The sequence below is a fragment of the Tachyglossus aculeatus genome, chromosome 10, assembly GCF_015852505.1.
Source record: "Tachyglossus aculeatus isolate mTacAcu1 chromosome 10, mTacAcu1.pri, whole genome shotgun sequence".
Taxonomy (NCBI): Eukaryota; Metazoa; Chordata; class Mammalia; order Monotremata; family Tachyglossidae; genus Tachyglossus; species Tachyglossus aculeatus.
In genome coordinates, this window is record NC_052075.1 from 52982010 (window position 1) to 52996009 (window position 14000).

The following is a 14000-nucleotide window of genomic DNA, read 5'->3' on the forward strand; positions in this document are numbered from 1 at the left end:
TATTTTATTTTGTTAGTATGTTTGGTTTTGTTCTCCGTCTCCCCCTTTTAGACTGTGAGCCCACTGTTGGGTAGGGACTGTCTCTCTATGTTGCCAACTTGTACTTTCCAAGCACTTAGCACAGTGCTCTGCACACAGTAAGCACCTAATAAATACGATTGATTGATTGATTCCCAAGCGCTTCATCCAGTGCTCTGCACACAGTAAGCGCTCGATAAATACGATTGAATGATCCCCCATCTTACCTCCTTCCCTTCCCCACAGCACCTATATATATATGTATATATGTTTGTACATATTTATTACTCTGTTTATTTATTTATTTATTTTACTTGTACATATCTATTCTATTTTATTTTGTTAGTATGTTTGGTTTTGTTCTCTGTCTCCCCCTTTTAGACTGTGAGCCCACTGTTGGGTAGGGACTGTCTCTATATGTTGCCAAGTTGTACTTCCCAAGCGCTTAGTACAGTGCTCTGCACACAGTAAGCACTCAATACGACTGATTGACTGATTCCCAAGCGCTTAGTCCAGTGCTCTGCACACAGTAAGCGCTTGATAAATACGATTGAATGATCTCCCCCTCGTCCCGCTCTCCATCCCCCGTCTTACCTCCTTCCCTTCCCCACAGCACCTGTATATATGTATATATGTTTGTACATATTTATTACTCTATTTATTTATTTATTTTACTTGTACATATCTATTCTATTTTATTTTGTTAGTATGTTTGGTTTTGTTCTCCGTCTCCCCCTTTTAGACTGTGAGCCCACTGTTGGGTAGGGACTGTATATGTTGCCAACTTGTACTTCCCAAGCGCTTAGCACAGTGCTCTGCACACAGTAAGCGCTTAATAAATATGATTGATTGATTCCCAAGCGCTTCGTCCAGTGCTCTGCACACAGTAAGCGCTTGATAAATACGATTGAATGATCCCCCCCATCTTACCTCCTTCCCTTCCCCACAGCACCTGTATATATGTATATATGTTTGTACATATTTATTGCTCTGTTTATTTATTTATTTATTTTACTTGTACATATCTATTCTATTTTATTTTGTTAGTATGTTTGGTTTTGTTCTCTGTCTCCCCCTTTTAGACTGTGAGCCCACTGTTGGGTAGGGACTGTATATGTTGCCAACTTGTACTTCCCAAGCGCTTAGTACAGTGCTCTGCACACAGTAAGCGCTCAATACGACTGATTGACTGATTCCCAAGCACTTAGTCCAGTGCTCTGCACACAACAGTAAGCGCTCGATAAATACGATTGAATGATCTCTCCCTCGTCCCCCTCTCCATCCCATCTTACCTCCTTCCCTTCCCCACAGCACCTGTATATATGTATATATGTTTGTACATATTTATTACTCTATTTATTTATTCTACTTGTACATATCTATTCTATTTATTTTATTTTGTTAGTATGTTTGGTTTTGTTCTCTGTCTCCTCCTTTTAGACTGTGAGCCCACTGTTGGGTAGGGACTGTCTATGTTGCCAACTTGGACTTCCCAAGCGCTTAGTCCCGTGCTCTGCACACAGTAAGCGCTCAATAAATACGATTGATTGATTGATTGATTGAATGAATGAATGTCCACCGGGCCCCGTCCCGTCCGGGCCCATCGGGCGCTCCGCCCCGGGTTTTCCGGGCATTCCTGCGGCTGGGCTGGAGTGGCGGCGGGAGGAGGGGGGCGGGGCCTCCGAGCGGACCGCAGAGCAGTCACAATCAAAACCCGGAGCGGACTCCGCGGCGGAGGCGGCGGAGGCCCAGCCTCGCCCTTGGAAGGCTCCGGCTCCGGCTCCTGATCCGGTCCGGGATTCCGACCGGACCGCGCCGCCGGGTTTCGGCCATCGGCCATAACGCCAGCAGTCAGCCCGCTTAATAACAGGCCCGGCCCTTTTATCTGGCCGCTCCCTCGGCCTTCTCGCAGCTGTCATTCATTCAATCGTAGCTATTCATTCATTCATTCAATCGTATTCATTCATTCAACCGTATTTACTGAGCGCTCACTGTGTGCAGAGCACTGGACTAAGCGCTTGGGAAGTCTAAGTTGGCAACATCTAGAGACGGTCCCTACCCAACAGCGTTGGGCCAACCTGATCACCTTGCAATCAATCAATCATATTTATTGAGCGCTTACTGTGTGCAGAGCACTGTACTAAGCGCTTGGGAAAGTACAAGTTGGCAACATAGAGAGACAGTCCCTACCCAACAGTGGGCTCACAGTCTAGAAGGGGGAGACAGAGAACAAAACCAAACATACTAACAAAATAAAATAAATAGAATAGCTATGTACAGGTAAAATAAATAAATAAACAAACAAATAGAGTAATAAATATGTACAAACATATATACATATATACAGGTGTTGTGGGGAAGGGAAGGAGGTAAGATGGGGGATGGCGAGGGGGACGAGGGGGAGAGGAAGGAGGGGGCTCAGTCTGGGAAGGCCTCCTGGAGGAGGTGAGCTCTCAGTAGGGCCTTGAAGGGAGGAAGAGAGCTAGCTTGGCGGATGGGCAGAGGGAGGGCATTCCAGGCCCAGGGGGATGACATGGGCCGGCGGGACAGGCCCTTTTAGACTATGAGCCCACTGTTGGGTAGGGACTGTATACGTTGCCAACTTGTACTTCCCAAGCGCTTAGTACTGTGCTCTGCACACAGTAAGTGCTCAATAAATACGATTGATAATGATGATGATGAGAATGAGGCACGGTGAGGAGATTAGCGGCAGAGGAGCGGAGGGTGCGGGCTGGGCTGGAGAAGGAGAGAAGGGAGGTGAGGTAGGAGGGGGCGAGGGGATGGATGGACAGCCTTGAAGCCCAGGGTGAGGAGGTCACCAGTGCTTAGAACAGTGCTTTGCACATAGTAAGCACTTAATAAATGCCTTCATTATTATTATTATTATTAACAGTGGACTCACAGTCTAGAAGGGGGAGACGGACAACAAAACTAAACATATCAATAAAATAAATAGAATAAATATGTACAAATAGAGTAATAAACACGTCCAAACATATATCCATATATACAGGTGCTGTGGGGAGGGGAAGGAGATATGCGCTTGGGAAGTCCAAGTTGGCAACATACAGAGACAGTCCCTACCGAACAGTGGGCTCACAGTCTAGAAGGGGGAGACAGACAATGAAACTAAACATTTTAACAAAATAAAATAAATAGAATAAATATGTACAAATAAAAGAGTAATAAATACGTCCAAACATATATCCATATATGCAGGTGCTGTGGAGAGGGGAAGGAGGTAAGCGCTTGGGAAGTCCAAGTTGGCAACATCTAGAGACGGTCCCTAACCAACAGCGGGCTCACAGTCTAGAAGGTGGAGACAGACAACGAAATTATCAAAATAAACTAAATAGAATAAATATGTACAAATTAGAGTAATAAATACGTCCAAACATATATCCATATATACAGTGGCTGTGGGGAGGGGAAGGAGGTAAGGCAGGGGGCGGGGGGGGGGGGGTGATGGGGAGGAGGGGGAGAGGAAGGAGGGGGCAAGCGCTTACTGTGAGCAGAGCACTGTACTAAGCGCTTGGAAAGTCCAAGTTGGCAACATAGAGAGACGGTTCCTACCCAACAGTGGGCTCACAGTCTAGAAGGGGGAGACAGACAACAAAACAAAACATATTAACAAAATAAAATAAATATATTAAATATGTACAAATAAAATAGAGTAATAAATACATCCAGCCATATATCCATATATACAGGTGCTGTGGGGAGGGGAAGGAGGTAAGGTGGGGGGGATGGGGAGGGGGAGAGGAAGGAGGGGGCAAGCGCTTACTGTGTGCAGAGCACTGTACTAAGCGCTTGGGAAGTTCCAGTTGGCAACATATAGAGACGGTCCCTACCCAACAGCGGGCTCACGGTATAGAATTGTCCCACGTGGGGCTCACAGGCTTCATCCCCATTTTCCAGACGAGGTAACTGAGGCCCAGAGAAGTTAAATGACTCGCCCAAAGTCACACAGCTGACAAGCGGCGGAGGGGGGATTAGAACCTACGACCTCCGACTCCCCAGCCCGGGCTCTTGCCACTGAGCCATGCTGCTTCTCTTAAGTCCAAGTTGGCAACATAGAGAGACGGTCCCTACCCAACAGCGGGCTCACAGTCTAGAAGGGGGAGACAGACAACAAAACAAAACATAATAACAAAATAGAATAAATAGAATAAATATGTACAAGTAAAATAGAGTAATAAATATGTACAAACATATATACAAATTCATTCAATCATATTTATTGAGCGCTTACTGTGTGCAGAGCACTGGACTAAGCGCTTGGGAAGTCCAAGTTGGCAACGTATAGAGATGGTCCCTACCCAACAGTGGGCTCACAGTCTAGAAGGGGGAGACAGACAACAAAACAAAATGTAATAACAAAATAAAATAAATAGAATAAATATGTACAAGTAAAATAGAGTAATATGTGCAAACATATATACATATTCATTCATTCAATCATATTTATTGAGCGCTTACTGTGTGCAGAGCACTGGACTAAGAGCTTGGGAAGTCCAAGTTGGCAACATGTAGAGACGGTCCCTACCCAACAGCGGGTTCACAGTCTAGAAGGGGGAGACAGACAACAAAACAAAATGTAATAGCAAAATAAAATAAATAGAATAAATATGTGCAAGTAAAATAGAGTAATATGTACAAACATATATACATATTCATTCAATTAAGAGCTTGGGAAGTCCAAGTTGGCAACATATAGAGACGGTCCCTACCCAACAGCGGGCTCACAGTCTAGAAAGGGGAGACAGACATCAAAACAAAATGTAATAACAAAATAAAAAATAGAATAAATATGTACAAGTAAAATAGAGTAATATGTACAAACTTATATACATATTCATTCAATCGTATTTATTGAGCGCTTACTGTGTGCAGAGCACTGGACTAAGCGCTTGGGAAGTACAAGTCGGCAAGATATAGCCCCGTAGTAACAGATGGGGAAACTGAGGCGGGGGGGGGAGGGGGTCTGGTTTTTTGGGTTGTTCTTTTTTTTTCCCAGGGCTTGGACGAGGGCACAGCTCCCAGGAACTCCCAGGACGTTGGCCAACAGGCAGCCCAACCCTTCCCACGGCCCAATGCCCCGTCCCATCCTCCCATCCTTCCTCCCTCTGTCCCCCGGCCCCCTCCCCCAGCCTCCATGCTCTAGACTGTGAGCCCACTGTTGGGTAGGGACCGTCTCTATGTTGCCAACTTGTACTTTCCAAGCGCTTAGTACAGTGCTCTGCACAGTAAGCGCTCAATAAATACGATTGATTGATTGACTGAGGCTGGTGGGGGGGGGTGTCGCTCGGCTGAGCCTCCATCCCGGCTCCATCGTAAGCTACCCCCCTCCCCAATTCCCAGTAATGATGATGATGATGATGATGATGGCATTTATTAAGTGCTTACTATGTGCAAAGCACTGTTCTAAGCGCTGGGGAAGAGACAAGGTAATCAAGTTGTCCCATGTGGGGCTCACAGACTTAATCCCCATTTTCCAGATGAGGTACCTGAGGCACAGATAAGTTAAGTGACTTGCCCAAGGCCTCCCCTCCAGGAGGCCTTCCCAGACTGAGCCCACTCCTCCCTCACCCCCTCCTCACCTCCTTCCCCTCCCCACAGCCCTTGTATATATGTATATATGTTTGTACGTATTTATTACTCTATTTTATTTGTACATATTTATTCTATTTATCTTATTTTGCTAATATGTTTTGTTCTGTTTCCCCCTTCTAGACTGTGAGCCCACTGCTGGGTAGGGACTGTCTCTATATGTTGCCAACTTGTACTTCCCAAGCGCTTAGTACAGTGCTCTGCACACAGTAAACGCTCAATAAATACGATTGAATGAATGAATGAACAACTGACAACTGGCGGAGCCGGAATTTGAACCCATGACCCCTGACTCCAAAGCCTGGGCTCTTTCCTCTGAGCCATGCGCTTCAGGCCTGGGAAAACTCGGTCAGCCCGTCAATGGTATTTGCCGAGCGCTGGTGCAGAGCACTGCACTAAACGCTCGGGTGAGTACACTCTAACCATGTAACAGACACATTTCCTGCCCGCAACAAGCTCACGATCTGGGGATGGGAAAGAGTAAGGGCTTGGAGATCCTGGGAGGGTGGGAGGGGAGGCAGTTCCCTCCTCTGTGAAACGGGGACTAAGACGGTGAGCTGCGTGTGGGACAGGGACTGTGCTAAACCTGATCACTTGTATAATAATAATAATAATAATAATAATGATAATAATGGTATTTGTTAAGCACTTACTACGTGCAAAGCACTAAGTGCTGGGGAGGTCACAAGGTGATCAGGTTGTCCCACGGGGGGGGGCTCACAGTTTTAATTCCCATTTTATAGATGAGGTAACGGGCACAGAGAAGTTAAGTGACTTGCCCAAAGTCACACAGCTGACAGTTGGCGGAGCTGGGATTTGAACCCCTGACCTTCCCCACACCACCTGTATATATGTATATGTGTTTGTACATATTTATTACTCTATTTATTTATTTTACTTGTACATACCTATTCTATTTATTTTATTTTGTTAGTACGTTTGGTTTTGTCTCCCCCTTTTAGACTGTGACCCCACTGTTGGGTAGGGACTGTCTCTATATGTTGCCAACCTGTATTTCCCAAGCGCTTAGTCCAGTGCTCTGCACACAGTAAGCACTCAATAAATACGATTGATTGATTGATTGACCTCTGACTCCAAAGCCGTGCTTAGCACAGTGCCTGGCACATGGTAAGCAGTTAAACACCCCAATTATTATTATACTATTTTTCAAATCTGTTCCTTGCCTGGCTTGGGGAGACACTGTGAGGTTTGTTTGGGTTTTTTTTTCCAGTGGGGGAGACGTGGGGGGGTCTCAGCACTAGGTCTCTTGGGGATGGGTCTCACCTCGCCCATCACCAAGGGGGTTCGTCAAGGGCAGAAGCTGAGTGCCAAACCCTCGCGGGGCTGGGTCAGGCTCGGACCCCCTCGCCCGTTATTCGGGAATTTGCCAGCTCTCCCCAGGGTGCGGTGAGTTCCCTGGGCTTTTGGGACTGCATCTCCCAACAACCCACAAAGGCAACCCGGCAGGTACTCCCCATCTAGTGGGACTAAAACCCATTTTGAGTTTACTCCAGGTTCACCTCCAGCCCCACTGGGGCCCAAATAATAATAATAATAATAATAATAATAATAATAATAATAATAATAATAATAATAATAATAATAATAATAATAATAATAATAATAATAATACTTATTAAGCACTTACTATGTGCCAAGCTTGCACTGTTCTCAGCGCTGGGGAGGTTACAAGGTGATCAGGTTGTCCCACGGGGAGCTCACAGTCTTCATCCCCATTTCACGGATGAGGTAACTGAGGCCCAGAGAAGTGACTTGCCCAAAGTCACCCAGCTGACAACTGGAGGAGCCGGGATTTGAACCCAGGACTTCTGACTCCAAAGCCCGGGCTCTTTCCACTGAGCCACGCTGCTTCCCCTGTGAGAGTGTAACCAGGGCTGGGGCCACTGGTCTTTTTTTTTTTTTTTAAATAGTACTTATTAGGCGCTTACGGTGTGCCAGACACTGTACTGCTCGCCGGCGTAGATGCCAAGTTAATCAGGTTGGACACTGGCCGTTTTCCTTGTCTTAACCCCCATTTTACAAACGAGGTAACAGGCACAGAGAAGTGAACCGACTCACCCGGGATCACGCAGCAGACAAGCAGAAGTAGAACCCAGGTCCTTAATAAATGACAGTATTTGTTAAGCACTATGTGCTAGGCTCCGTACTAAGCGAGCCCGTTGTTGGGTAGGGACCGTCTCTATATGTTGCCAACTTGTACTTCCCAAGCACTTAGTCCAGTGCTCTGCACACAGTAAGCGCTCAATAAATACGACTGAATGAATAAATGAATGAAACCAACAAACTGAGTTGGACACAGTCCCTGTCCTGTGTGAAGCTCAGTCTCGATCCCCAGCGCTTACAACAGTGCTTCAGCGCTTAGAACAGTGCTCTGCACATAGTAAGCGCTTAACAAATACCAAAATTATTATTTTACAGATGAGGTAACCGAGGCCCAGAGAAGTGAAGTGACTCGCCCAAGCTCACACAGCAGACAAGTGGCGGAGCCGGGATTAGAACGCGTGACATTCAGAGAAGCAGCATGGCTCAGTGGAGAGAGCACGGGCTTTGGAGTCAGAGGTCATGGGTTCGAATCCCGCCTCCACCACAAGTCTGCTGTGTGATGTTTTGTTTTGTTGTCTGTCTCCCCCTTCTAGACTGTGAGCCCGCTGTTGGGTAGGGACCATCCCTATATGTTGCCAATTTGTACTTCCCAAGCGCTTAGTACAATGCTCTGTACACAGTAAGTGCTCAATAAATACGAATGAATGAATGAATGACCTTGGGCAAGTCACTTAACGTCTCTGAGCCTCAGTTACCTCATCTGTAAAATGGGGATTAAGACTGTGAGCCCCACGTGGGACAGCTTGATCACTTTGTATCTCCCCCAGCGCTTAGAACAGTGCTCTGCACACAGTAAGCATTTAACAAATGCCATTATTATTATTATTCTAGACTGTGAGCCCGCTGTTGGGTAGGGACCATCTCTATATGTTGCCAGCTTGTCCTTCCCAAGCGCTTAGTCCAGTGCTCTGCACACAGTAAGCTCTCAATAAATACGATTGAATGAATGAATGAATGAATGACCTTGAGCAAGTCACTTAACGTCTGAGCCTCAGTTACCTCACCTGTAAAATGGGGATTAAGACTGTGAACCCCATGTGGGACAGCTTGATCACCTTGTATCTCCCCCAGTGCTTAGAACAGCGCTCCGTACATAGTAAGCATTTAACAAATGCCATTATTATTATTATTATTATTCTGGACTGTGAGCCCGCTGTTGGGTAGGGACCGTCTCTATATGTTGCCAATTTGTCCCTCCCAAGCGCTTAGTCCAGTGCTCTGCACACAGTAAGCGCTCAATAAATACGATTGAATGAATGACCTTGGGCAAGCCACAATGTCTCTGAGCCTAAGTTACCTCATCTGTAAAATGGAGATTAAGACTGTGAGCCTCTGTAAAATGGGGATTAAGACTGTGAGCCCCACGTGGGACAGCTTGATCACCTTGTATCTCCCCCAGCGCTTAGAACAGTGCTCTGCACATAGTAAGCACTCAACAAATGCCATTATTATTATTATTACTATTATTATTACTATTATTATTCTAGGCTGTGAGCCTGCTGTTGGGTAGGGACTGTCTCTATATGTTGCCAACTTGTCCTTCCCAAGCACTTAGTCCAGTGCTCTGCACACAGTAAGCGCTCAATAAATACGATTGAATGAATGAATGACCTTGGGCAAGTCACTTAACGTCTCTGAGCCTCAGTGACCTCATCTGTAAAACGGGGATTAAGACAGTGAGCCCCACGTAGGACAGCTTGATCACCTTGTATCCCCCCCAGCGCTTAGAACAGTGCTCTGCACATAGTAAGCACTTAACAAATGCCATTATTATTATTATTATTATTATTATTATTATTATAGACTGTGAGCCCGCTGTTTGGTAGGGACCATCTCTATGTGTTGCCAACTTGTCCTTCCCAAGCGCTTAGTCCAGTGCTCTGCACACAGTAAGCGCTCAATAAATTCGATTGAATGAATGAATGAATGAATGACCTTGGGCAAGTCACTTAACGTCTCTGAGCCTCAGTTCCCTCATCTGTAAAATGAGGATTAAGACTGTGAGCCCCACGTGGGACAGCTTGATCACTTTGTATCTCCCCCAGAGCTTAGAACAGTGTTCTGCACATAGTAAGCACTTAAATGCCATTATTATTATTATTATTATTATTATTATAGACTGTGAGCCCGCTGTTGGGTAGGGACCGTCTCTATATGTTGCCAGCTTGTCCTTCCCAAGCGCTTAGTCCAGTGCTCTGCACACAGTAAGTGCTCAATAAATACGACTGAATGAATGAATGACCTTGGGCAAGTCACTTAACGTCTCTGAGCCTCAGTGACCTCATCTGTAAAATGGGGATTAAGACAGTGAGCCCCACGTGGGACAACTTGATCACCTTGTATCCCCCCAGCGCTTAGAACAGTGCTCTGCACATAGTAAGCACTTAACAAATGCCATTATTATTATTATTATTATTATTATTCTGGCTCCCAGGCCAGGGCTTTAGCTGTGGAGGGTGTGGGGGCTGTCGCTCCCTCCAGCTGCTCGGTTTGCCTTCAATCAATCAATCAATCAATCGTATTTATTGAGCGCTTACTATGTGCAGAGCACTGTACTAAGCGCTTGGGAAGTACAAATTGGCAACACATAGAGACAGTCCCTACCCAACAGTGGGCTCACGGTCTAAAAGGGGGAGACAGAGAACAGAACCAAACATACCAACAAAATAAAATAAACAGGAAAGAAATGTACAAGTAAAATAAATAAATAGAATAATAAATATGTACAACCATATATACATATATACAGGTGCTGTGGGGAAGGGAAGGAGGTAAGATGGGGGGATGGAGAGGGGGACGAGGGGGAGAGGAAGGAAGGGGCTCAGTCTGGGAAGGCCTCCTGGAGGAGGTGAGCTCTCAGCAGGGCCTTGAAGGGAATGCTGCCCTACGCACAAGGTGCAGGACTGGGGCAGTGAGGGGCTGCGGGGAGGGGAAGGAAAGGCAGGCGGCGGGGAAGGAAATCAAAACCCAGCCCAGTCAAACCCTACAAGACATAAGCCGTGACAGCACAGACAACTACAGAGCGTATGCCGATTATGCAAATCGTCACCTAAATATAATAATGATGGCATTTATTAAGTGCTTACTATGTGCAAAGCACTGTTCAAAGCGCTGGGGAGGTTACAAGGTGATCGGGTTGTCCCACGGGGGGCTCACAGTCTGAATCCCCATTTTACAGATGAAGGAACTGAGTCCCAGAGAAGTGCCCAAAGTCACCCAGCTGACAATTGGCGGAGCCGGGATTTGAACCCATGACCTGTGACTCCAAAGCCCAGGCTCTTTCCATTGAGCCACGCTGCTTCTCCTAAATATAATAATGATAATGTTGGCATTTGTTAAGCGCTTACTATGTACGAAGCACTGTTCTAAGTGCTGGGGGGGGTACAAAGTGAAATATAGTGAAAGGGGAAGGGTTTTGGGGAGAAGGGGGATAGGTAAGGGGTAGAACAGCACAGCCACCGGGCCCACGGACCACCCAGAAACCAACCTCTGGTCTGGAAATCCAGGCCCTGCATGGGTGTGGCAGCTAGGATAGCTGGGGTGTTCATTTGCTTCAATGTAGCTGTGACATTTGCACGCAAATTTATGCAAAACACCCCCCCCCCAAATAATAATAATAACAGTAATGGTATTTGTTAAGCGCTTCCTATGTGCCAAGCACCCTAATCCAGTATTTCAAGCTCTGGGGGTCTTTAGGCCCAGTGAAAGTTGCAGAGGGCATTGGAGAAAATCAGGAAGGTTTTTCTTTTGTGGGGAGGGGAGGGAGGTTTATCAGCAAGCCAGCTCCACCCTGCTCTTGGGGGGACTCTGGGAGGGAAGTTCTGCCCGTTATTCCCACAATATGGAAGTTATTCCTGAAGTCTCACTTCATTCCTTCCCGCTGCTAATCGTGCTACCTCGGATGAGGCTAGGCTAAAACCCATTAAGGGAGAGCAGGAGAGGGGGGCAGAAAGGATGCTCCTCTAGACCGGGTGACCCCGGCCCCGACCCCAGAAACGAGGGGTTTGGAGGGCACCCGGCCTTCATACACCTCTGCCGAGGGACAAGTAAGCCCCCAGCCCTCCCTCCACGCTGGTGAAAAGTGGGGGTCTGGGATGCAGTCGCTGCCGTTTGGCTGGGGTGGGTGGGAGGGGAGCTGTTCCCCCCCACCATCTTTGAGCTCCCGGCTCCCCCCCCCATGTCCGCTGTGTGACCTTGGGCAAGTCGCTTCACTTCTCTGAGCCTCGGTTCCCTCACCTGTAAAATGGGGATTAAGACCGTGAGCCCCACGTGGGACAACCTGATCACCTTGGATTCCCGCCCCCCCCTCCGGCGCTCAGAACGGCCCTTGGCACACAGTGAGCGCTTAACAAATGTCATCATTATTATTATTATTACTGGCTCTTCGATGGGGCTAGAGGGAGGGGTAAAGGTGCCCTACCCGGGCCGGCATGCACGGGCCTTGGGCCCCCGACCCTAAAACAAGTCCCGACGGCAGCCGGGGCCCCGGGGTGTCTTGCGTGGGCGGGCCCCGCCGCCGCGGGGAGCGGGAGGGGGAGCGGGAGGGGGAGCGGGAGAGGGAGAGGGAGAGGGAGAGGGAGAGGGAGAGGGAGAGGGAGGGGGCGGCCTCCGCCGCCTTAATCCGCCGGTCCATCGGTCCGGCCTCGGGTCCCCGCCGGCCCGCACGAGGCCTAACGCCTCGGCCTCTCCCCTCGTCTCTCCCCCGGGGCCCCCCGGTCCCGGCGGGGCGTCAGAAGGGCCGCAGCCGCTCCCGAGGGCCGGGCGGGGACCCACGGGGGTGGACAGGGACCGAGAAGGACCGGCAGGGATGGACGGGAACCGACAGGGCCCGACAGGGACCCACGGGGCCGGACAGGGACCGAGAGGGATGGACAAGGGCCGGACAGGGACCGACTGGGATGGACAAGGGCTGTACCTATCTATTCTATTTATTTTATTTTGTTAGTATGTTTGGTTTTGTTCTCTGTCTCCCCCTTTTAGACCGTGAGCCCACTGTTGGGTAGGGACTGTCTCTAGATGTTGCCAATTTGTACTTCCCAAGCGCTTAGTCCAGTGCTCTGCACATAATAAGCGCTCAATAAATACGATTGATGATGATGATGATGATGACAGGGACCGACAGGGATGGACAAGGGCCGGACAGGGACCGAGAGGGACCGGCAGGGATGGACAGGGACCGACAGGGCCGGACAGGGACCGACAGGGATGGACAAGGACCGACAGGGATGGACAAGGACCGACAGGGCCGGACAGGGACCGACAGGGATGGACAAGGACCGACAGGGCCGGACAGGGACCGAGAGGGATGGACAGGGACCGAGAGGGATGGACAAGGACCGACAGGGATGGACAGGGACCGAGAGGGATGGACGAGGACCGACAGGGATGGACGAGGACCGACAGGGATGGACAGGGACCGACAGGGATGGACAGGGACCGACAGGGATGGACAGGGACCGAGAGGGATGGACAAGGACCGACAGGGATGGACAGGGCCGGACAGGGACCGAGAGGGATGGACAGGGATCGACAGGGCCGGACAGGGACCAACAGGGCCGGACAAGGCCGCCAAGTTCGTTGTTCTGGGGATAAACGGATCAATCAATCAATCGTATTTATTGAGCGCTTACTGTGTGCTGAGCACTGTACTAAACGGATTTGCCGGCACCCTCAAGGCCAGGGCCGGGGGCTGGAGTTTTGGCCTAAGTCCGGGCCCGGGTCCCCAGCTCGGATCGTCCTCCCGCCCCTCCAGGCCCCCCGGGGTCACCTCGGGGCAGCCCCCCACCCCCCCATTTCGGCCTCCCTCTGCTCTCCCCGCGGGCCTTAGCAGCGGCTCCCGGATCCCCCCACCTCCGCCCAAGCAGGATCTTTTTATTTGGGGGGACGGGGACGGGTCCTCTCCCGCGCCCCGAAACGAGCGGGGGGAGGGGGAACGGGGCTAAAGCAGAAGGAAGGGTCGGGGGGCTCCCCCGGCTCCCGGGCCTCTTGAGGCCTAGGCGAGGGGCAGAAACAAGGCGGGGGGGGGGGGGGGATTCGAGGCCGGAACATCCCCCTCCCCTTCAACGTTCCCTTCCGGGTCCCCCCGGAGCATGCGCGAGGGCGTGGGGGGGGGGGCCGCGGCAGGACCCCCGGGGGAGGTGGGGGGGGGCCTATAAGGGCCGTTCCTTTCCCCCCTCCCCCCTACCTCTGCAGCCTCGAGCGGGTTAATAATAAGCGCTTACTATCCGGTTAGAAGGGCGGGGACTCAC

The 14000-nt window shown here is 49.5% G+C and overlaps 1 protein-coding gene across 1 annotated transcript in view; it reads right to left on the reverse strand.

Moving 5' to 3' along the window:
- Positions 1 to 14000, reverse strand: part of NCKAP5L (NCK associated protein 5 like) — a 30951-nt gene that overhangs the window by 16868 nt on the left and 83 nt on the right. The gene's annotated exons all lie outside the window — the stretch shown is intronic.